At 43.9% G+C, this 23091-nt stretch overlaps 1 protein-coding gene and 1 pseudogene across 1 annotated transcript in view; both read right to left on the reverse strand.

Annotated features, from left to right (window-relative positions):
• The window catches only part of LOC126183227 (ecdysone 20-monooxygenase), a 175783-nt gene that overhangs the window by 135767 nt on the left and 16925 nt on the right, over window positions 1-23091 (reverse strand). The gene's annotated exons all lie outside the window — the stretch shown is intronic.
• LOC126185739 (5S ribosomal RNA) lies at window positions 1396-1513 on the reverse strand (annotated as a pseudogene).

Raw genomic sequence — 23091 nt, forward strand, 5'->3', positions numbered from 1 at the left:
TACATTACGTTTTTTCCCCAACTCAGTTCAGTAAAACTGATGTGAAGCCATCACATAACTGTTATCCAAACAATATTGAATATTTTCAGTCCATTTGTCAGTCGTATGATTATTGCCACAACATGTTTCGAGACAACATTAACCCATTTTCAATTGCTAAAAACAAGGAAACCGGATAAAACAATCCTCCTTACACCGACACAGATGAGAACTGGGTGGAGAAATCGGGAGTGTATGAAGTAAAATGTCAGGATTGTGAAACGTGATATGTCAGGCAGACGGGATGGAATTTTTAAGTTGGGTTTAAAGAGCATAATAATATAGAGAACGGCTCATCAGCTGTAGCAAAGCATCTCAAGAATGAACAGCATTCGTTGGGGGATATACCGGAAAGCATGAGGGTGTTGCAAGTTGAAGAAAGAGGGTGGCGTTTTAAATGAGAGCACGGAAGTGTCCAAAAGGAAATTTCTGGGCGCACTTATGAAGCAGCCACTAACATATTTTACCTAGTGACACAGGATTTACGCACGCTTATTTTCCTTTCAGATTGCAGTGTAGTGTTAGTTTTAAGTTAGAATGGGCTAGGACCAGACAGGCATTTCTCAAAGATATTATGACTGCCAGTAGCATCGTTGGTGCTGAGCATTAGGCATTAAGTAAATATCATCATTGCTAAGTGATGGCAGCAGCTTTCAGTTTGCAAGTGTACCTCGGGAACGGTGGATGCAACTGCTTGTGATGTTTTATAGCTTGAGTTGACGGTGCATCTGTGCAGCTTGTTTTTAAGTTGTAACGAGGCCTAATTCCATAAAAATTTTTAAAGTATAACTCGAGACATTGGTAATTCTTATATGCCTGTCAGTATAATAAGGATTGTTTTTTCTGGTTTTCTTGTTTCTGGTGCCGGCCGTTGTTGCCGAGCGGTTCTAGGCGCTTCAGTCTGGAACCGCGCGACCGCTACGGTAGCAGGTTCGAATCCTGCCTCGGGCTTGGATGTGTGTGATGTCCTTAGGTTAGTTAGGTTTAAGTAGTTCTAAGTTCTAGGGGACTGATGACCTCAGATGTTGAATCCCATAGTGCTCAGAGCTATTTGAACCATTTTAACCTTGTTTGTAGCACTTGAAAATGGGATACTGCTGTCCCGAAACTTGTAGTGACAATAATCATACGATTGTCAAAACTACCCCCGAACAGGCCATAAAGGCCCAACGGTACCGACCGGCCGCCGTGTCATCCTCAGACCACAGGCGTTACTGGATGCAGTTATTGGGGGGGGGGGGGCATCTGGTCAGCACACCGCTCTCCTGGCCGTATGTCAGTTTCCGAGACCGGAGCCGCTACTTCTCAGTCAAGTAGCTCCTCAGTTTGCCTCACAAGGGCTGAGTACAACCCGCTTGCCAACAGCGCTCGGCCGACGGGATGATCACCCATCCAAGTGCTAGCCCAGCCCGACAGCACTTAACCTCGGTGATCTGACGGGAACCGGTGTTACCACTGCGGCAAGGCCGTTGGCATACGATTGACAACTGGGCTCAATACCAATTCAGTATCTCCTCATTAGTTATTTGATCCTCCCACAATCTTCAGCATTCTTCTGTAACACCACATTTCAAAAGCCTCTATTGTATTCGTCTGAACCGCTTATCGTCTTCGTTTCACTTCCGTACAAGGCTACACTGTAGACAAACGGCGTCAGAAAAGACTTCTTGATAGACTTTCTAACTCTTAAACTATATCCGATGTTAATGAGCTTCTCTTTTCATAAGTGCTTTTCTTGCTGTTGCCATTATCATTTGAACTACACTCTATTTCGACCCCTCCATAGCCGAGCAGTCAACGCTACAGACTCACACGGCGGACCAGGGTTCGACTCCTGGTACTGATAGAGATTTTCTTGCTGTTGCATTATCATTTAATCCCCTCTATGTTTCAACCCCGACCCCCTCGTAGCCGAGTAGTCAACGCGACAGACTTTCTTGCGGCGGACCGGGGTTCGACTTCCGGTACAGCCAGGGATTCTTCCTTGGTGGGTTGACTGCACCTTGGTACACTCAGACTCGTGAAGCCAGTTGAGCGATAGCGGCTCCAAGGCCGAAACGTGGACAACGGCCGGGAGTGTAGTGTGCTGACCCCAAAGCTCCTCCATACTGCATCCGATGACGAACGCTAAGGGTGAAAATGCGGTTGATCGACTATCGCGTGGTCTTCAGGGCCTGATCGAGGGGTCTCCTTCTTTTCCTTTTTCTTCTATTTCTGTCATCGTCAGTTATTTGGCTGCCCAAATAGCAAAACTCATCTACTACTTTTAGTGTCTCATTCTCTAATCTAATTGCCACATCACCGTCCGATTTAATTCGACTACATTCCAGTACTCTTGTTTTACTTTCGTTAGTGTTCATCTTATAACCTCTTTTTGAGATACTGTCTACTCCGATTAATATTAATAAGAAAAATCGCCGTTGAATTAATTTACATTCATTACGTGACGACCGGTTTTCGTCAATGAACATCAAATGTGCTCACCAAACCGTGTTGCCTGCACTAGCTGCTCGCGATGCTTCTGCCAGACGGTCGTTATGTACCTGAATGTGCCTTTAACGTTAGGTACGACAATCAGACTACTTCAGTCATGACACTGATACAGTTTTCTGAGGAAGACTGTTGGGAATATCATCTGATGGTGCTCATTGAATGAAACGGGTCGTGAAGTAATAAATATAGTTTAATATTAACACGTATCAACTGTGGAGCACAAGATAATCAAGGTTATTTACTATACAATGTGTTAAACAGTGCTTCAGAATCCTTTGCCGTCTGTGACAGAAATATAGTGTCATCGCCAAAAGCAGAGTTTTTATTTCTTTTCCCTAAACTTTAATTCACTTCTCAAATTTCTCCTTGGTCTCCATTACTGCCTGCTCAATGTACAGACTTAATGTCTTCGCAGATAGGCTACAACACTGTCTCAGTCCCTTATCACCGACTGCTTCGCTTTCATGTTTCTCGACTCTTATAACTACTATGTGGTTTCTCTACAGGTTGTAAATAACCTCCTTGTATTTTAACCCAGCTACCTTCAAAGATTCAAAGATCCTAGTCCAGTCAACATTGTCCAAAGCTTTCTCTAGCTCTACAAACGCTATAAACGTAGATTTGTCTTCTTCAGCCTATCTTCTGCAGCAGTGGAAATCTGTATAAATGCACGGGTCCTACGAAAGTAATAGTACAATGCCTGACGCATAAATGTATCGAATTTATTATGAAAGTAAAAGATACATATAATACAAACATTCATGTCGGAATTACATACGTACTTCATTAACACAACTAAAAAAATAAGGCATTTGCTTTTCCTGGAGGTAAAATGGTATAAAGCCACTCACTGTCCTGTTGTTTTACTGTATTGTTTGTACTTTGTCTGCGGTTCTAGGCGCTACAGTCTGGAACTGCGCGACCGCTACGGTGGCAGGTTCGTGTGTGATGTACTTAGGTTAGTTAGGTTTAAGTAGTTCTAAGTTCTAGGGGACTGATGACCTCAGAAGTTAAGTCCCATAGTGCTCAGAGCCAGTGCTTTGTCTGACATTCGTTGTTGAAATTTCTTCGGCATTGATTTTGTTCGGGTTCGTAGTTTTTGCAGTGAAACAGTCGTTCACACTTTTCGTATCGCTCTTTTCAGCTCACATACGTCCTCAAATTGTCTTCCAATGCGGCTAACACACCGTGCAAGTATTCCCCAAAGATTCTCTACGGGGTTGAAATCTGAGGTATGTGGAGGCCAGGGCGAGACACCGATATCTTTACCTTCAAAACCACATTTTGGTTGTAGCGGAAACATGCACAGATGCATTATCTTGTTGAACATTAGATTTTCGTCCTTTAGGTCCTTACAAATCATAATCAGTTTTGTCTTTAGCATCGCAGTGTACATGTTAGAGTTCATTCTAGTGTTCAGCGGAGCGATGCATGAGTTACCTTCAGCGCATAAGGCTGCCCAAATCATTACACTTCCACTACCAAATCGCCTGCTCATACTTAACTGCTCCTCTGTTCTGATCGGACGAGGGCAGCCTATACGCTTTTGTGCTGTAAGTGTCCCTTTAGATTTCCACTTCACTATCACATCGCAAGCAGTGGACCTAGGGATGTTTAGGAGCGTGGAAATCTGACGTACAGACGTATGACACAAGTGACACCGAATCACGTGACCACATTCGAAGTCCGTGAGTGCCGCGGAGCGCCCCATTCTGCTCTCTTACAATATCTGATGACTACTGAGGTCACTGACATGGAGAACCTGGCAATAAGTGGCAGTAAAATGCACCTAGTATGAAAGACGTATGTTTTTGGAGGTGTCCGCATACTTTTCATCACATAGTGTATGTTTTTCAGTAAACTCCAATCTAGCCTCTTTACATTTGGGTGTTAGAGCAGGTTTATCCACTCGTATCTCGAATGCAGGAGGTTTGTCATGTGACAAAATTTTGGTATACGCGTCTGGCAGTTACTGTCAACTAAATAACTGTTTGTGGCCCTCGCTTTGCGCAAAATAACTGTTTCGATGCCTCACATAATTTTCTACTTAGCCCATACTTCCCGTTCTGTCCATATCGTATGCTAAGTCTAACGAAATTAACAATCACTGTACACGAAAGATTCAATCTTGGTGGTTTCACAATTAGAGAGTCCCATTTCCTTCGACGGACCAATTTTTGCTTTTTCATCACCTGGTAACAGTTTTCTATGTGCCATTGTCATAATCATGATTTATGTACTTAGCACGGACTGTCACTAATGGTGTTCGTTTCCTTCCTGCAGTAAAAGGTCGTGCGCAGACACCACTGCGCAGATCCGACTATCTTTATACCGAATTCCACCCTCTACCACCCAAATCGTCGATGTCTTGGTATATACTGTACTATTGACATCAAATGCGATTCCATTTCAATGTATTTGTCGGTATACGGATCTCATACTACCGCATATTCACTGTATACAACAATTCCAACCTACAGTGTTAATTTTCTTACACAAATCCAAGAGCCCGCATCTCGTGGTCGTGCGGTAGCGTTCTCGCTTCCCACGCCCGGGTTCCCGGGTTCGATTCCCGGCGGGGTCAGGGATTTTCTCTGCCTCGTGATGGCTGGGTGTTGTGTGCTGTCCTTAGGTTAGTTAGGTTTAAGTAGTTCTAAGTTCTAGGGGACTGATGACCATAGATGTTAAGTCCCATAGTGCTCAGAGCCATTTTTTTGAACAAATCCAAGACTTTATACCGATTTCCACCACTGTATGACAATTTGTAAGGTGAGTATTGTTTCGCGTGTTCCTATTCCTCCGGAACCCAAACAGATCTTCCCTCGAGGTCCACTTCGACCAGTTTTTTTCCAAACTTCTGTAAATAATTCGCGTCGGTATTTTGCAACCATCGCCCAGAGTATGTTCTACAGTTGTAGAATAGAACGATGTTATTGAGAATTGACGGTAGTTTTGTGGATCACTTGTGCTATCCGCTTCGTACACGAACTGACAGCAGCGTGTGTTTACGCATACGGAGAGCTCGGAGGTGCAATCGGTGGTGAAGAGCGCACCGGAAGCGGCTGGCGGGCCGTGGGTAACGGCACCGGCCGACTAATCTCACGCCAAACCTGTTGCCGGCGCTGCGGCCCGCGGCTCTGCTGGGAGCAGTGGCCAAGCGCTCGCCACAAGCAAGGGGCACTCACACCAAAACCAAACAGATGGAAAAAATAACCTGTTTAAGTAAGATGTGTAGTAAATGAAGAATAAAGACTTATAATGTTAATAACGTTGTTTTACCTAAAAAAAAGTCGGAGGCATTACTTTTCAGTGTGCCAGCGTGCATTTACCACTCTCTGAAACGAGACAGTCAGTGCCTTCGTGGAAATACACTCCTGGAAATTGAAATAAGAACACCGTGAATTCATTGTCCCAGGAAGGGGAAACTTTATTGACACATTCCTGGGGTCAGATACATCACATGATCACACTGACAGAACCACAGGCACATAGACACAGGCAACAGAGCATGCACAATGTCGGCACTAGTACAGTGTATATCCACCTTTCGCAGCAATGCAGGCTGCTATTCTCCCATGGAGACGATCGTAGAGATGCTGGATGTAGTCCTGGGGAACGGCTTGCCATGCCATTACCACCTGGCGCCTCAGTTGGACCAGCGTTTGTGCTGGACGTGCAGACCGCGTGAGACGACGCTTCATCCAGTCCCAAACATGCTCAATGGGGGACAGATCCGGAGATCTTGCTGGCCAGGGTAGTTGACTTACACCTTCTAGAGCACGTTGGGTGGCACGGGATACATGCGGACGTGCATTGTCCTGTTGGAACAGCAAGTTCCCTTGCCGGTCTAGGAATGGTAGAACGATGGGTTCGATGACGGTTTGGATGTACCGTGCACTATTCAGTGTCCCCTCGACGATCACCAGTGGTGTACGGCCAGTGTAGGAGATCGCTCCCCACACCATGATGCCGGGTGTTGGCCCTGTGTGCCTCGGTCGTATGCAGTCCTGATTGTGGCGCTCACCTGCACGGCGCCAAACACGCATACGACCATCATTGGCACCAAGGCAGAAGCGACTCTCATCGCTGAAGACGACACGTCTCCATTCGTCCCTCCATTCACGCCTGTCGCGACACCACTGGAGGCGGGCTGCACGATGTTGGGGCGTGAGCGGAAGACGGCCTAACTGTGTGCGGGACCGTAGCCCAGCTTCATGGAGACGGTTGCGAATGGTCCTCGCCGATACCCCAGGAGCAACAGTGTCCCTAATTTGCTGGGAAGTGGCGGTGCGGTCCCCTACGGCACTGCGTAGGATCCTACGGTCTTGGCGTGCATCCGTGCGTCGTTGCGGTCCGGTCCCAGGTCGACGGGCACGTGCACCTTCCGCCGACCACTGGCGACTACATCGATGTACTGTGGAGACCTCACGCCCCACGTGTTGAGCAATTCGACGGTACGTCCACCCGGCCACCCGCATGCCCACTATACGCCCTCGCTCAAAGTCCGTCAACTGCACATACGGTTCACGTCCACGCTGTCGCGGCATGCTACCAGTGTTAAAGACTGCGATGGAGCTCCGCATGCCACGGCAAACTGGCTGACACTGACGGCGGCGGTGCACAAATGCTGCGCAGCTAGCGCCATTCGACGGCCAACACCGCGGTTCCTGGTGTGTCCGCTGTGCCGTGCGTGTGATCATTGCTTGTACAGCCCTCTCGCAGTGTCCGGAGCAAGTATGGTGGGTCTGACACACCGGTGTCAATGTGTTCTTTTTTCCATTTGCAGGAGTGTATGTTCGCTGTTGCCTGTTGCCTACAGCCTTTTCGTCTGAAGATCGGAACTGTACACAGGATGTGTAAGGGCACCCTAGCGAAACTTGTGCAGCGTAGTCGAGACAACCTTGGCAACATGTGGACGTGCCCGCAAACTGACACAGTTGTTTCCATTACGCTGCAGAAGTTCCGTTGGGAAGCCCTTTCACATTCTCCATACAGTCGCAGTCTCTCCAAAGCAATTTCCATATTTTTGGAGCTTTGAAAAAAGACGGTCGTCGACGTCGATTTGCTTCGGACCGAGGGGTGCACGCCCGGGTACAATCGTGGTTCCGAAGACATCGGCGAACATTTGCCTATCAGTGCACTGACCGTCTTGTCCCACAATAGGATAAATGTATTAATAGTTATGTCAATTATTTTTCGAAATAATTAACAGTTTAAATTTTTTCCTACTTGTCTTACTTTCATTTGACTGCTCCTTTTGGATGTCGATAACCAACGGCATTGCCGCAGTGGTAAACCGGTTGCCGTCACATCACGAAGGTAAACGCTATCTGGCTAGGGTAGGACTTAGATCGGACACCATCGCTGTTAGCAAACGGGGTGCTCTGAGTCCTTGTGAGGCCAATTGACAATCTACTTGACTGAGAAGTAGCTGCTCTGCTCACGAAAGCACATAATGGTCTGGAGAAAGATGTGATGCTGACATGCCCTTCACATCCGCTTTCAGTGACGCGTGTCGTCTGAGGATAACACGGCGGTCAGTCGGTACCGTTGGGCTTTCCGAAGCCTCTTAGGACGGATTTTAGTACAGACATTGATCGTACTTCAGAATTTTTGTACCGTGATCCAGCAGTTTTTGCTATTCCTTTCATTTCTTTAGATTTGGCTTTCAAAGAAGGTGGTGGCGCAGTGGTTTAGCATACAGCACTCGCATTAGGGAGGACGACGGTGCAAATCCGCTTCCAGCCATCCAGATTAAGGTTTCCCGTGATTTCTCGCAAATGCAGGGATGGTTTCTTTGAAAATGGCACGGTCGATTTCCTTCTCCATCCATTCCGAACCATAACTTCTCCGTCTCTAACGACTTCGTTGTCGACGGGAATTTACGCTCTAATCTTCGTCTGTTTAACTTAGGCTTTCATATTTTGACGAATGCACGTATTCCGTTGGTTTGCCATTGGCAATTTACATGTTCAGTATGGCTTAGTTTTTCATCGGTGAAGTTACTCTTGCCAAAGGAGAACCGGTGGCCTGTGTTCTCTTCGATCGAATCGCGTAATTTTGCGTTACGCGAGCTCTCGTGCGCTTCGTAGAAGACCGCGGCGATCTCCTAGTAGTAGGTCAATGCGTGGCCGCTTTGTCAGTGTGAAGCCCACCCCGTGGCACACTGCGATTGCTGGTGTGTCCCGCGCTTGTACTCCAGCCGTTGCCTGCATTTTCACTGCTGTTTCAGGTCCTTTGCTGCGGCTTGTCGACGCCGCTGCATCATACAGGCCGACATTCTGCGACAGTACCCAGCCGTATCATCCGCCTTAATCGAAATGTGCGCGTTGAATCGGCTGCACGCTGTACGCAAACAGGACAGCGCCGTAGCGAGAACCGAACCGCCACCCACCTCCTCCCGCACGCTGGCCCGCATGCTTACGGCAGACTTGCTTTTCTTGCCAGCTACGACTAGCTCGAAAGGAATGTGATACAGACGTGCTAACCCTATAACAGTGTTCAGCAGAACTTGTATACACAAAGCCTATTGAATGCAGGCGATTGCAACACAGGGCCTGTAAATCGAGAATGAAAAAGTTTTACGCCATAATGAAGCGAATCGGGAGCACGAGAAAGTTGCTAGTCAGCTGGGAGAAAACTGCGCGTGTGCTCGCTTTGCTACTAGTTTTGCCTCAAGTAAAGACTTGCCAAGCGCACTGAGTGATTTAACTGAGTTTCTGTTCTTATACGCTCTTTCTTTATGTTTCATCACTCTGGAGACCTTATGCTAACCTGCACAATGGATCGAGTGCAGTGCTTTAACCGACCATCAAATAAAATAAGTCGGCTAGAGCGGGGAAAGGCTGTCTTAAATATAGATAGGGAAAGCTAAACAGCATACGAGGTCTGGAGTACTGCGTTCCGGCTACAATGTATACCTTGAGAGTAGTTCATCATTTTTGTGTAAAAGAGCAATGAAGTTTCTTTCATGTACGTCTACTGCAGCCTCTAATGCTTTTGGCTGTGATGTCTCAGGAAAGAGAGAGAGAAGGAGGGAGATAGCTAGATAGATTGAGAGAGAGAGAGAGAGAGAGAGAGAGAGAGAGAGAGAGAGAGTGATAATAGAACTTGAAAGATTTCTATATACTCCAGCAGCGTTTAGCGTTTGACGTGTCTACAACGTGTAACGTAACATCTCCCTAAAAGAACATACTTATTTACCGTAAAAAGCTTATTTAAAATGGCAAAGAACTATTCATTCGCTTATGCCACGGAGATTATGTGACCTTGGAATTTCCTGTCCAGTCAGCTATTTACAGTTATTATACGAGAAGAATCCTGCACATCTAGCATTTTTGTTCTTAGTTCACTGTATACAAAGTGTATATGAGTAGGTGATGTAAATACGACAGGGAAAGGAGACTATAGCCATTGGAGACAGTGCCACATGTTACACGGAAGTCTTACGTCAATACATCCATGCTGTATGCATCCTAGAACACTAAAGGGGGAACATAACAAGCAGAGGTGCCTCTTGGGAATGGAACATGGGATCCCTGTGTCAGTAACTAGTAATGCTAATGGCTGGATCGGCCGGCCGGAGTGGCCGAGCGGTTAAAGGCGCTACAGTCTGGAACCGCACGACCGCTACGGTCGCAGGTTCGAATCCTGCCTCGGGCATGGATGTGTGTGATGTCCTTAGGTTAGTTAGGTTAAGTAGTTCTAAGTTCTAGGGGACTTATGACCACAGCAGTTGATTCCCATAGTGCTCAGAGCCATTTGAACCATTTTTTTAATGGCTCGATCACTGAGACCACGTATTGCATCAACATCTTATGTTTTATCACGACACGTGACAAGTTATAGTCCTTAAGGATAGTTCTTTCTAGTACCTGTATTATTGCACGGATGTCCGCCCCCGGTAGCTGAGTGGTCAGCGTGACAGAATGTCAATCCTAAGGGCCCGGATTCGATTCCTGGCTGGGTCGGGGATTTTCTCCGCTCAGGGACTGGGTGTTGTGTTGTCCTAATCATCTTCATTTCATCCCCATCGACGCGCAAGTCGCCGAAGTGGCGTCAGAATCGAAAGACTTGCACCAGGCGAACGGTCTACCCGACGGGAGGCCCTCGTCACACGACATTAAATATATCGCATGGATAAGAGTAGCGTTCTAGCTGCAACCAATCGACCTCAAAATAAACAATTAAATATCAACGCTAAAATTTGCAGCAGTCAATTTCTTGTCATTGGCAGAGACAGGGAGACAGAAGTGTAACCTTAGATTTTTATCCAAATTTGATACTCTGACAGAAACAAGCAAGATTTTTTCACTGATGCTAAAAATGAATGCAAGTGCTTCCTATGAAAGGGACATCATATTTCTTGCAACGATTATCGTATATGTTTCGCCAACATCTTTGTAACACTGTGCCGATCAAACCAGCTGGCTACAACTTCTTCAGCACACTTCTTAAACTTCGCAATACCAATTGCTAGGGGGGAGGGGGTTACTTTGTGCCACATTTTGAAAATATCGTAATCTAATTTGATACTTTATATTAGAAAATATTGAAAAAATATTTAATGTTTTTAATGATTTCTTATATCAAATTCAGTAACTTTTAAATTTTTGCAGTAAATTAAATCTTGGTAGTAAATTTGACTTTTCGTAACAATGTCACATTCATATTTCTGGTTCAGGAACCTTCTTACACATCTATATAACTTTGAGAAAAATATGTCGTGAATGAAAATAAACGACAATTAACGAAAATTGTATTTTTTAAATTTTTTGTGGTGGTCATAAAGTATCCGTTCACTCAGTGTAAACATTACAGAATATTGCGTTGGTATTGCTAAATTGTGTTAAAAATATTTTCAGCCTACTTATACATCAGCACTTCATCTTCAGGCCAGAAGTGGCCAATCGGGACCATCCGACCGCCGTTTCATCCTAAGCTGAGGATGTGGAGAGGAGAGTGTGGTCAACACACCGATCGTTATGATAGTTTTCTTTGACCAGAGCCGCTGCTATTCGGTCGAGTAGATCCTCAATTGGCATCACGAGGCTGAGTGCAGCGGGAAAAATGGCAACATCGCACGGCAGCCCGGACGGTCACCCGTACAAATGCCGGCCACGCCCGACAGCGCTTAATTCGGTGACGGGAACCGGTGTATCCACTGTGGCAAGGCTGTTGCCACTTATACATCAGAACCTATTTAAAAAGCATATTGTTAATAAAAGTTAATGACATTTAACGAATTTTTTTGTTTTTGTGGGGTGGTGGGTATAAATTACTCCCCTTTGGTGTTACTAATTACGGAAAATGAGTGTTGGTAGGGTTAAAAACTTCGATTTGAGGATACGAAACATTCTATTGAAGAATCGGTCACACAGGAGCGTTAACGCATAATATTAATCCTCCTACGAAGATGCATTACCTTTTTTCCAGAATACTGTCACTAAATAAAGTCCTCCACCACACCATAACATTACTGTTGTACGGACAATCGGAGTGATGAACGGTCGGATAGCTATGGTGGAGATGCGCTGCTGGGGTTTGCACGTGCGCCCACTCTGTGTACTGAACGAGCCGTCCCTTCCTGCAGGATGTTGGAGCCATCCGGGAAATCGCTTTTGTGCCAGTGAATAGACTGCGTCTTGCATCTCGCGGACGGCTTCAAATAACAGGACGCCAGAGCACGAGTTCCGCACACGCAACACGCTGAACCTGATCGCTTCCTAGGGGCTCTCAGAAAACTCCGGAAGAGGCTGTCAGTGTCAGCAAGACCACTGTCCGAATTATACTTTCCCTTTTATAGCAACCCCGTCGATAGAGGTTTCTTTTCAGATCAACAGGCTGTAGGCAGATGAATAGATGATAGCATAAAAGCTGTGTAATCTATAGGAGACGACGGTATCTGGAAGTAATTCTTTGTCCAATATATTTACACAGAATAACACATACTCCTACAGAAATAGAATTCTCATCCCTTTGTTCTTTCCACGTTTGATGTAACAGATATAGTGTCTAGCTGTCGAATAGTAGTGTTACTGAAAACATCTAAAGAATGCAGAGATGAGCTCACGTTACTCCGATGTTTTCGATTTTTAATTATGAGAAGTGTCAGAAATGACAACAGCGAGTAACTTCAGATCAAAGTTGTGGATCACGAAGTAGAAGAAGTTAAGGAGTTCTGCTATCTAGACAGCAAAATAACTCATGTCGGACGGAGCAAGGCGGCCATAAAAAGCAGACCAGCGCTGGCAGAAAGGGCATTCCTGGCCAAGAGAAGTCTACTAGCATCAAGTCTTAACTTGAGAAAGAAATTTCTGAGACCTTACGTTTGGAGTACAGCGTTGTATGGCAGAGAGGCGTGGTCTGCGTGAAAACGAGAACACAAGGGCATAAAAGCATTTGAGATGTGGTGCTACAGAAGAATGTTGAAAATTGGATGGACTGATGAGCTAAGGAATGAGGAGGTTCTCCACAGAACCGGCGAAGAAAGGAATATATGGAAAACACTGAGAAGAAGAAGAAGGGGCAGGGTGATGAACCACCTGTTAAGAAATGGTTCAAATGGCTCTGAGCACTATGGGACTCAACTGCTGAGGTCATTAGTCCCCTAGAACTTAGAACTAGTTAAACCTAACTAACCTAAGGACATCACAAACATCCATGCCCGAGGCAGGATTCGAACCTGCGACCGTTGCGGTCTTGCGGTTCCAGACTGCAGCGCCTTTAACCGCACGGCCACTTCGGCCGGCACACCTGTTAAGACATCAGGGGATAACTTCCACGGTACTAGAGGGAGCTGTAAGGAATAAAAACTGTAGAGGAACACAGAGATTGGGATACATCCAGCAAATAACTGAGGACGTAGGTTGCAAGTGCTGCTATGAGATGAAAAGGTTGACCCTGGAGAGCAATTCGTGGCGGACCACATCAGACCAGTCAAAAGACTGATGACTAAAAAGAAAGGAAAAAGTGTGGGTTGTGGACAACGACTTCTCAGGCTGCTAAACTTCAGAAACAGTATTTACAGGAAAGAAGAAAAACGTACACAAGGGTGAAGAACATTGACTGCAATACTACACGGCCTTTCAGCTGTGTTAAAATGCGCTCTGTATGGAAACATATTCGGTTACGGTGACGATAGGTACAAAATGAATACGTATAAAGCCCGTTACTGAGCCGCATCGGAAGACAGTTAAGCGCCTGTCAATTTCAATTGTGCCACCAGCGATTGGTGCCTGCAGTTGTAGGTCACCTAGAGATTCCTGACCGCGATTGGGTCAAACAATTCACCGAAGAAGACCTCTGTCTGCCGTTTAATACGAGCAGCTAAAATGTAGACGAGGGCAGGCACAAAAACAATGAGCTTAACTACAGCAACCAACACCTTAACGGCAGCCTCCAGCCCGGCTGAAAATAGCTCCAACACTTGTCTGACCTTCGGACAATGAAAGGAGATATCCCTCTGGGTTACAATACGTCACCTGCTACGTACTTCGATCGTTGTCCAGTTATTACACTCACTGCATTCTTATTTTAATCGGGTCGTTCATTTCTTAACTTTATACTTACCTCTTCTTTTCGAATTAGTCAATGAAACGAACAAAGTATCACACAATGTTCAGCTAAAGTAGACCTTATGACTGGCACCACATGGAAATTCGGGGTTTTCGTAAGTGAACCAACCTTAAAGGTGTATCGAGTAATCACAAAATCAAAGTACGTTCAGTAGCAAAATATTTGATTTTCCACCCATATGTTCTTAAATTCACAGTGCCAGTAGTATCGTACCGTTTTGCAACCGCTTCGAAGTTACTTTATGTGGCAAGAATGAGTAACTACATGAAGACAAAGACACGTTGAAATGGTCGAAACAGAGACTCGTTCTTGCAAGCGTCTAAACCTACATCCGGCTGGCGGTAAAGACACTGGGCTTGTATTCAGGACGTGTTAACATCTTCGACTGGTCATCACAATTTAAGTTTTACGTGTTTCCTTAAACCAATTCAGATAAATACCGGACTGGTTGCATCAAAAGGTCTACTGGCGGTTCTCTCCCAGTTCTTGTCCAGCTGAACCAGTGTTTCGTCTCTAGTGACATCGGCTTCGACCAAACGTGAAATGTAACTTCATTTCTAACACACCTATCTGTACAAAATAAACTGAGATCGTGTGACTTTGTTTATGATATTGATGATCTGCCTTATATGTTTGGCGGCTTAGTATGAAACTAACTAAAACTATGTTAATAGCTCGGTACTTGAAGTAGAGGAAAAGTAGAAATCCTGCTGAAGTCCGCTGAAAGATTAAAACTGACAACCGGACCGAAACGCGAACGCGGTCTCTCGCTTTTAGTGGGAAATGTTCTTACCAAGTCAACTATTACGTTACAACTTGAAGTTTACATGCGCCAGTACTGGTCTATCATCTTCTGAAATCCATGGATATGTTGCTGGACTACCATTCCCGAGAAAAGGGATTCTACGAAGAGAAACTTAACAACGGTTTACGATTTCTTTTCATTCAAAAAACAATGCCTGTGAAAGGCAAGGGTGCGGATTAGAATCCCAGCCCGGAACTTATTTTTCTGTCAGAAAATTTAAAATACCTGGAGATTCAGTAGCAGAATGAAAGATTAATTCTGCAAACAACTTGTAGACTATGGCATATTTCAACTGTTTGCCCGTCCAAGGCGCTTAGAGAATTATTTTTGCCCGAATATACTGGTATTCTGTATAGAGGATTTTTCTTTCTAGAGTAATAAGTGGAACGAACAGATAAAACCAGTTATAAAAATGGGAGTAAAATATTTAGAACTCTTCTTGTGCCTTTTCGAAGATCACCACATACAAGACTCTGTAGCTTTGAGTGCTGATACAGTATTTTGTATCAGTTAAGTATCCGATTGAACGATAAGCTCGAAATGTTTCAGAAACGTACGTTCACGCTTGCAACAGGCTGGTTTAGTCACACTAAAGTGTTATACGGATGCCTAAGAAATCGTTGCAACAAAGAGTACGTATTACTCGCTAATTCCTGCTGTTTTAACTAAGTAACCAGGTATTCATGTGCATGCATCATTTGTATGTAGCACATAAGAATATAAGGGTTATTACAGGGTATAGCTCTTAAGTGGGTAGCGGATGGCACATTGGGCCGTTCCTAGATCATCCACTTACAAAGAAGTTTAAACCGAATACCCAGTATCATACGGCAACACTCAAAGCTGTAAGAAAAGCGGTCCGTGCTAACTATTCGTCGTGGAATTACTGAGTTGCACGTCGAGACTGAGCAAGCGTAAAACACAAAATGTTCCATTCCACCGTCAATTTTGGATTCTGGAAAACGAGACGTATTTTATTCTTTTTGTTTATCATTTAGTCGTCTTCTAGTGCTCAAAGTAAACGAGTAGTACAAACGAAATAACTTATACTGAAAGTGATTATTACTGCACTGGCGAGGATACAATACGCCTGGCTTTGATGGTGTGAACGGAAGGCAAAGGCGGATATGGATATGAGGCTGTTTTGATTTGCTAATGCATATAATGTCGTTTAAAAATTTTGTTGGATTTTCACGAAGCATACTCATGCTTAAAAGGGCGAGTAGCAGAAGTTGTTTGTCTCCATGTGCTCGAGATAATTGATCCTCGAACGGGACGTAAAGAGTTAACCCCGTTAGGTGCGTGACTCCTCCCTCCCCCACCCCCCACCCCTCCCTGGCACCTAACCCCTCTGAAGAGCCTACCCCCACCTTGTTCGGCTGGTAACCAAGTTACTAGAGAAGTGGGGGGTGGTGCGGTTCAGAACTACGACATACAGTGCGACATAATGTTCTTTTTTTTTTTTTTTTTTAGGCGATTTACCATCTAGATAACTTGTGAGGACTGTTTCATCATCTCCAGCCAGTCACACGAAGCGCAGTACGCGAACGTAGGCATCTCCAGCGGGATGAATTGATGAAATTTTCAGTAAATTCGTCAGCGGTGCCCAGCATTTAGAGAAGTTGCTTGTTATCTATCACTGCCTGAAAGTTGCATCGACCAACGTTCCACCCAATCATTCCTTCTGACAGATGTGACCGTAGCTGTTTAATTTAGGACGTAATAATCTTATAATAAAGACGGTAGGTTTCATCGAAATGTAAGTCGTGCTATGTGTGCACTTTAATCCACTCGTAATAAATCTGTGATGATGTACCTGTCCACCATTCATCTTAGTGAAGAGGCATGAACATTCGGGAGCCATTTTAAGACACTAGATTGTAGCTCATACTGCCATACTAATAAAAGCAGGGTCAAATACCGCTCCAATTATCATGATTAACTTTCTTATTGTTTATGCTAAATCTGTTCTGGAAAGGCTACTACACAGTACACTGTTGTACTCTTCTCTACCTGAGCTAGTTCTTGACCTCGGTGTTGTCGGGATATTAACAATGAACTCCCTTCTTGTTATTGTGCATTACGAGCAATCCTCTTAGATGCAGCCAGGGGTAATTGTTGTGAACAACAGTTAGTGGTGTATAGCCGAGAGAATTCATGGAACGTGCATTATAAATCAGAAACAAACACCTTAATTGTATCTTTTCAAGAGTTGTCAAGCGAATACGATCCCTCATTCAGTCCCATTCTCGCAGATAAGCATGGAAGAATGACGCATTTGTTTATACAGATAGAAGCATGCACTGAACTTCGTTTTCAATGTCAAAGGGCTATCTCGTAAAGGTCACGTGATCTGACCGAATATTTTGCCGATAAACCGTGTGAACTTCCGCAGTAGATTAATACTGTACGGCGGACCGGAATTCGTATGAAGTCAGAGAAATGATTTCCACTCTCACTCCACCATAAACTTCATTGTGTCACATTATTTATCAGAGGTGACACTGTGCTGAAAGAGTTTGTCTCGGACAAACTGTGTGCTTCCCGCCTCAGAAACGACGTTTGTAACAAACACCATAGGTCAGTGGTAGTCCTCACATACGATGACACACATTTTCACTGATAGCCTAAATCATCTGCTGATGTTATTGTGTTACGTGGAACATGAAAAGCCGGTGTGCCCGTGGTGCCTTCCAGTGGAACTGCTTGACAGTCATATGCTGGCACTTACCTCCGTATGTCGTCACAACTGTGAAAACGTTGAGCCCCCTTCTGAGCCTAAGATCAAGTTAATGAACTGATCTAGAGTTTCAGAAACAAATTATGTAAATGTGTAAATGAACTGTTCGTTTAGAGACTTCTTGTTCATTTATGAAAAATGTGAAGCTCTTACAGGCAGAACAGGAAACGCGGTATGCAGTCTTTCAAAAATTACACGCACCAAAGTTTCTAGGTCGTTGCGAAGAGGAAAACGACTTAATTTTGTTGTAAACTAGGTGCTAATTGTTTTAAGCATTTACATCGATTGTTTGGAAGGATAAAGGTTATCACATGAAGAAGATAATGCCGAGACAGACTTTTGAGTTGCTTTAATGGCGTTGCAGAGGCTGAGCAAACAAAAAGAATTTGATTAGTCGTAATTACAAAATATTGACCGGGAATGAACTGTTTCAAGGGGAAAGTTATAAAATTATTCTAAATTTGTAAGGGTATTGCAGGGGGTTGTGCTGAGAATAATTGTTAAGAAAAAATCACACTGTGTAATATATATCCAGAAAAAATATTCTTGGAATGCCGTTGCTATTATACAGGGCGAATCAAGAAGAAAGGTACATGCTTTGAGGAATGATAATGTTGGCAATTCTGAACTAAAAACTTAATGTGAACACATGCCCTATTCCGAATGGTTTCCGAGATAGATCACATTTAACGTCACTTTTGTGCGCTTGTCCTGAATAAGTCGAAAACCGCACCCTTCAGCGAAAATGTGTCGCATTAAAAAATTAAACTATATTAAATTTCCTGCAAAAAAGATCGCAATCATTTTTTTCCCTAGGACTAACAGTTTGCGCAAGGATAGCGCGAGAATACTGAAAATGGACGTGAGTGCGCTGTTGCTCAGTTAGTTTTTGTAGGCCAGTTTGAGGTAGTTTCACGGCTTGATAGACCACAAGTGTTCTGTATCAAACTGTTCGTCTCAACTTCGTCTAGACTTCTGTGGTACGTTGTAAACAATGGCAGTGTTTGAATGATACAAAAAATAAATAACTATGTAAGTTAAATGTGTTCTATATCGGAAACTATTCGGAATAGGACATATGTCCGTATGAAACGTTTTGTTCAGAACCTCTCAAAGCATGTACCTTTCCTGCTCACTGACCCCGTATTATACGTTATATGTCTGCATTACAATCCAACATGATGCTGAAAGACATTTCAGTTTGTTCTTGAAAAGAAGTAGGTCTAATATATTTGTTTGTTGTTGTTAATGGCTCGTAACCAACAGAGGGCAAAAGCCTTTAAATTACACGTGATGGTCTTATGCCTTCTATAGCTAGGCTATTCCTAAGTAATGTCGAGCTTCGGTAACCTGCCGCCGGGGGATACAGTCTTCTCAGAAAGTGAGAACGTATATCTGCATGCGAACAAGGGATCAGCTTTCAAGGATGTACGGTATTATCATTTAGACACAAAACCAACCGAAAATGAAATACCGTAAACATAATTTTTCTGTTTTCCAGTTCAGGCATTTGTGAAAATTCCGTTACTAAGGAGGATGCATGTGACTGAAATGAAATAATACCATAGATCATGTACCTATCAATATAATATGATTGTGATTACAGAGCTGTACATGATCTCAGACTTCCAGAATTAAGTATAGCGTGAAGGCAGTCATAGCCTCCAAACGTTTTGGTTGGCAAAGAGGCCCTGTGTATGTTCCTAAGGATGAGACTCGGAATCCGAACTGAGAGCTCACACTCATAAATTTGGAAAACTAATATTCAAGGTATAATTAAACGAAGTGGAAATACTACATCTACATATCTACTCAGAAAGGCACCGCATGGTGAGTGACGGAGGGTACCCTGTACCACTACTAGTCATTTCCTCTCCTGTTCCACTTGCAAACAGAGCAAAGGAAAAAAGACTGTCCATATGTCTCTGTACGAGCTCTGATCTCTCTAGTCTTATCTTCGTGGTCCTTACGTGAAATGTACGTTGGCTGCAGTAGAATTGTTCTGCAGACAGCCTCAAACGCCAGTTTTCTAAATTTTCTCAATAGTGCTCGTCGAAAAGAACATCACTTTCCCTCCACGGATTCCGATTTGAGTTCCCGAAGCATCTCCGTAACACTTGCATGTTGTTCGGACCTAATGGTAACAAATCTAGCAGCCCGCCTCTGAATTGCCTCTAGCTGGTGCGGATCCCAAACACTCTAACAGTACTCAACAATGGGTCGTATCAGTCTTACATGCGGTCTCCTTTACAGATGAACCACACTTTCCTAAAATTCTCCCAATAAACCGACGTCGGTTATTCGCCTTCCCTACTACAATCCTTACCTGCTTATTCCATTTTGAATTGCTTTGCAACGTTAGGCTTATATATTTAATCGACGTGACACTGTCAAGCAGAACGCTACTAATGCTGTATCCGAACATTACGGGTTTGGTTTTCCTACTCATCCGCATTTACTTACATCTCTCTATACTTACAACTAACTGTCATTCATCACACCAGCTGTTTAAGTAATCTTGTATCCTCCAATAATCATTCAACGACAACTCCTTCCCGTACATCGCAGCATCATCAGCAAACAACCGCAGACTGCTCCTTCCCCTGTTCTCCCGATCGTTTCTGTATATAGTAAATAGCAGCGGTCCTATCACACTTCCCTGGGGCACTTCTGACGATATGCTTGTCTGTGATTTATTTATTTATTTTTATTTAAACGTCAAGTCCAGTAGGACCAATTGAGGAGCAAATCCCCAAGTTCATGGAACGTGTCAGTACATGAAATTACAACATAAAAGTAATAACAGATAAAAATAAAATGTTTATGAACCCGAAAAAAGTCAGTCCATACGTTTAAGTAAACGCAGTCAACAATACAACAAGAAACAGCTTAATTTTTCAAGGAACTCCTCGACAGAATAGAAGGAGTGAGCCACATGCAGGTTTGATTTCTGCTGAGCATTAACTGAGTGAAAGCTGCTTATTCTTGGGAATAAGCTAATACTATTAACAAGAAATGACAATAAGTAATATATATATATTGAGAGGCCAATGTCAAAATACCCGGACTCGTGAACAGGGGTCGACAAGAGGTTCGTGAACTTACACCACTTATCTTCCGAACCGCCCGTTTATGAGCCAAAAATATCTTTTTAGAATGGGGAGAGTTGCCCCACTCTCTCTGTAATGTTTGATCACTTTTCTGTGACGTGCCTCTCAAGCCCGTGTAATTAAACGACGATGCTCTTAGATGTGACTGTCTGTATTCCGTGACTCAAATTCAGGGAATTGGGTTCTGTTATCCAATAATAAATGTCAATGGCGTAGTTGTCGCTTCAGCGACCCTACAGCCTATGTTCACTTTAGGAAGAGAAGAGTTACGATTTCTTACAATCGAGGAATCGTTAAGAAATAATTATTCAGACACTTTACAATCAGTGAGTAGTTAAAAAATAGTCAGATATCATTCAGATGAACGGAAGAAATGAACTTGAAGATGCTTCAAGAACTGACCCATTTCTTTCCTGAAGTGTGTGAGGAAACCAAGGAAAATTTAAGTGCTAATATCGATCTCCGGAGTGTGTTACCTTCCGTTACCAACCAGTATCGTTCTATAGCAACGAAAATTGGTTTCCTACCGCACTTAACAAAGCAAAGTTTGATAGGATTTCCAGGTGGCATAAAAATGCCTCGTTACTGAACACTTCCCGATTGACATAACGCGGAAGCCATTACATATAGTTCGAGATCATCCGAGATGGTTATCATATAACAATCAAACCCCATAGTATTCAGGAATTTGCAGTCAGAAATTTTGTTCACGGATCGCCGAACTGCAATCTACTTGCTGTACTCACTTAACAAGAAAATCTGTTCTGTTCCTCGTAGGGCGCCCAACGCTTCGAGAGTTACGTCAGTGCACAGTGCAGTGAACTGCAAGCAGCTACATCGCGGAGCAGTGCACCGAAGTGAATCATCGGAGAAAATGAGTCCAGCCATGGCACGAGCAGCTTTCTATTAACGGCGCCGATACGGGCCATTTGCTTTATGGACCAAGTTGCACAGTTTCACTGTCGCCACTCTCACCCCCAATTCCTTCCTCTTCCGATCAATTTGTCGCTCTCTCACTCTCTCTATAATGTTCGATTGCTAGTCTGTGACGTGTCTCCCAAGCCCGTGTAATTAAACGACCAAGGTCTTTGATGTGACTGGCTATATTCCGTGACCTAAAAATACTTTCTTTCATAGTTATCACCGAAGATGCACGCCAATAAGTTATCACTTTCTACTCACTCCATCGGTAAGTGTAATGATGATGATGATTAGTGTTTTAGGGCGCACAACAGCGAGGTTAAAGTGTAATGAGAAGTAGAGATGAGATGTCAATCGTGTGAGGTATCCTCGATGCTTGTGGAGATGGGCTCAGACTGTAATTTGTCGTCTTTATATATGTTTAAATTCTTATTTTCATCGGTGTGATGATCAGACAAGAACGCTGTTCTTTTATTTACGACTCATAACTAATTTATTCTCCATTTTGGGCGTAACTTGTTGTATCATTTAATAATCTTCCGCCTCACTGCCACGCACGATTATTACTTATACAGGGTGTTACAAAAAGGTACGGCCAAACGTTCAGGAAACATTCCTCACACACAAAGAAAGAAAATATGTTATGTGGACATGTGTCCGGAAACGCTTACTTTCCATGTCAGAGCTCATTTTATTACTTCTCTTCAAATCACATTAATCATGGAATGGAAACACACAGCAACAGAACGTACCAGCGTGACTTCAAACACTTTGTTACAGGAAATGTTCAAAATGTCCTCCGTTAGTGAGGATACATGCATCCACCCTCCGTCGCATGGAATCCCTGATGCGCTAATGCAGCCCTGGCGAATGGCGTATTGTATCACAGCCGTCCACAATACGAACACGAAGAGTCTCTACATTTGGTACCGGGGTTGCGTAGACAAGAGCTTTCAAATGCCCTCATAAATGAAAGTCAAGAGGGTTGAGGTCAGGAGAGCGTGGAGGCCATGGAATTGGTCCGCCTCTACCAATCCATCGGTCACCGAATCTGTTGTTGAGACGCGTACGAACACTTCGACTGAAATGTGCAGGAGCTCCATTGTGCATGAACCACATGTTGTGTCGTACTTGTAAAGGCACATGTTCTAGCAGCACAGGTAGAGTATCCCGTATGAAATCATGGCGGTGAATCGAGGAAGTACAGTACATACTGACGAAACTAAAATGAGCTCTAACATGGAAATTAAGCGTTTCCGGACACATGTCCACATAACATCTTTTCTTTATTTGTGCGTGAGGAATGCTTCCTGAAAGTTTGGCCGTACCTTCTTGTAACACCCTGTATTTAAGCGTAAAGAGTACGCTTCCTCACCTGATTCCCTCTTTCTGTGTGTAGTTTAACG

The sequence above is a fragment of the Schistocerca cancellata genome, chromosome 4, assembly GCF_023864275.1.
Source record: "Schistocerca cancellata isolate TAMUIC-IGC-003103 chromosome 4, iqSchCanc2.1, whole genome shotgun sequence".
Taxonomy (NCBI): Eukaryota; Metazoa; Arthropoda; class Insecta; order Orthoptera; family Acrididae; genus Schistocerca; species Schistocerca cancellata.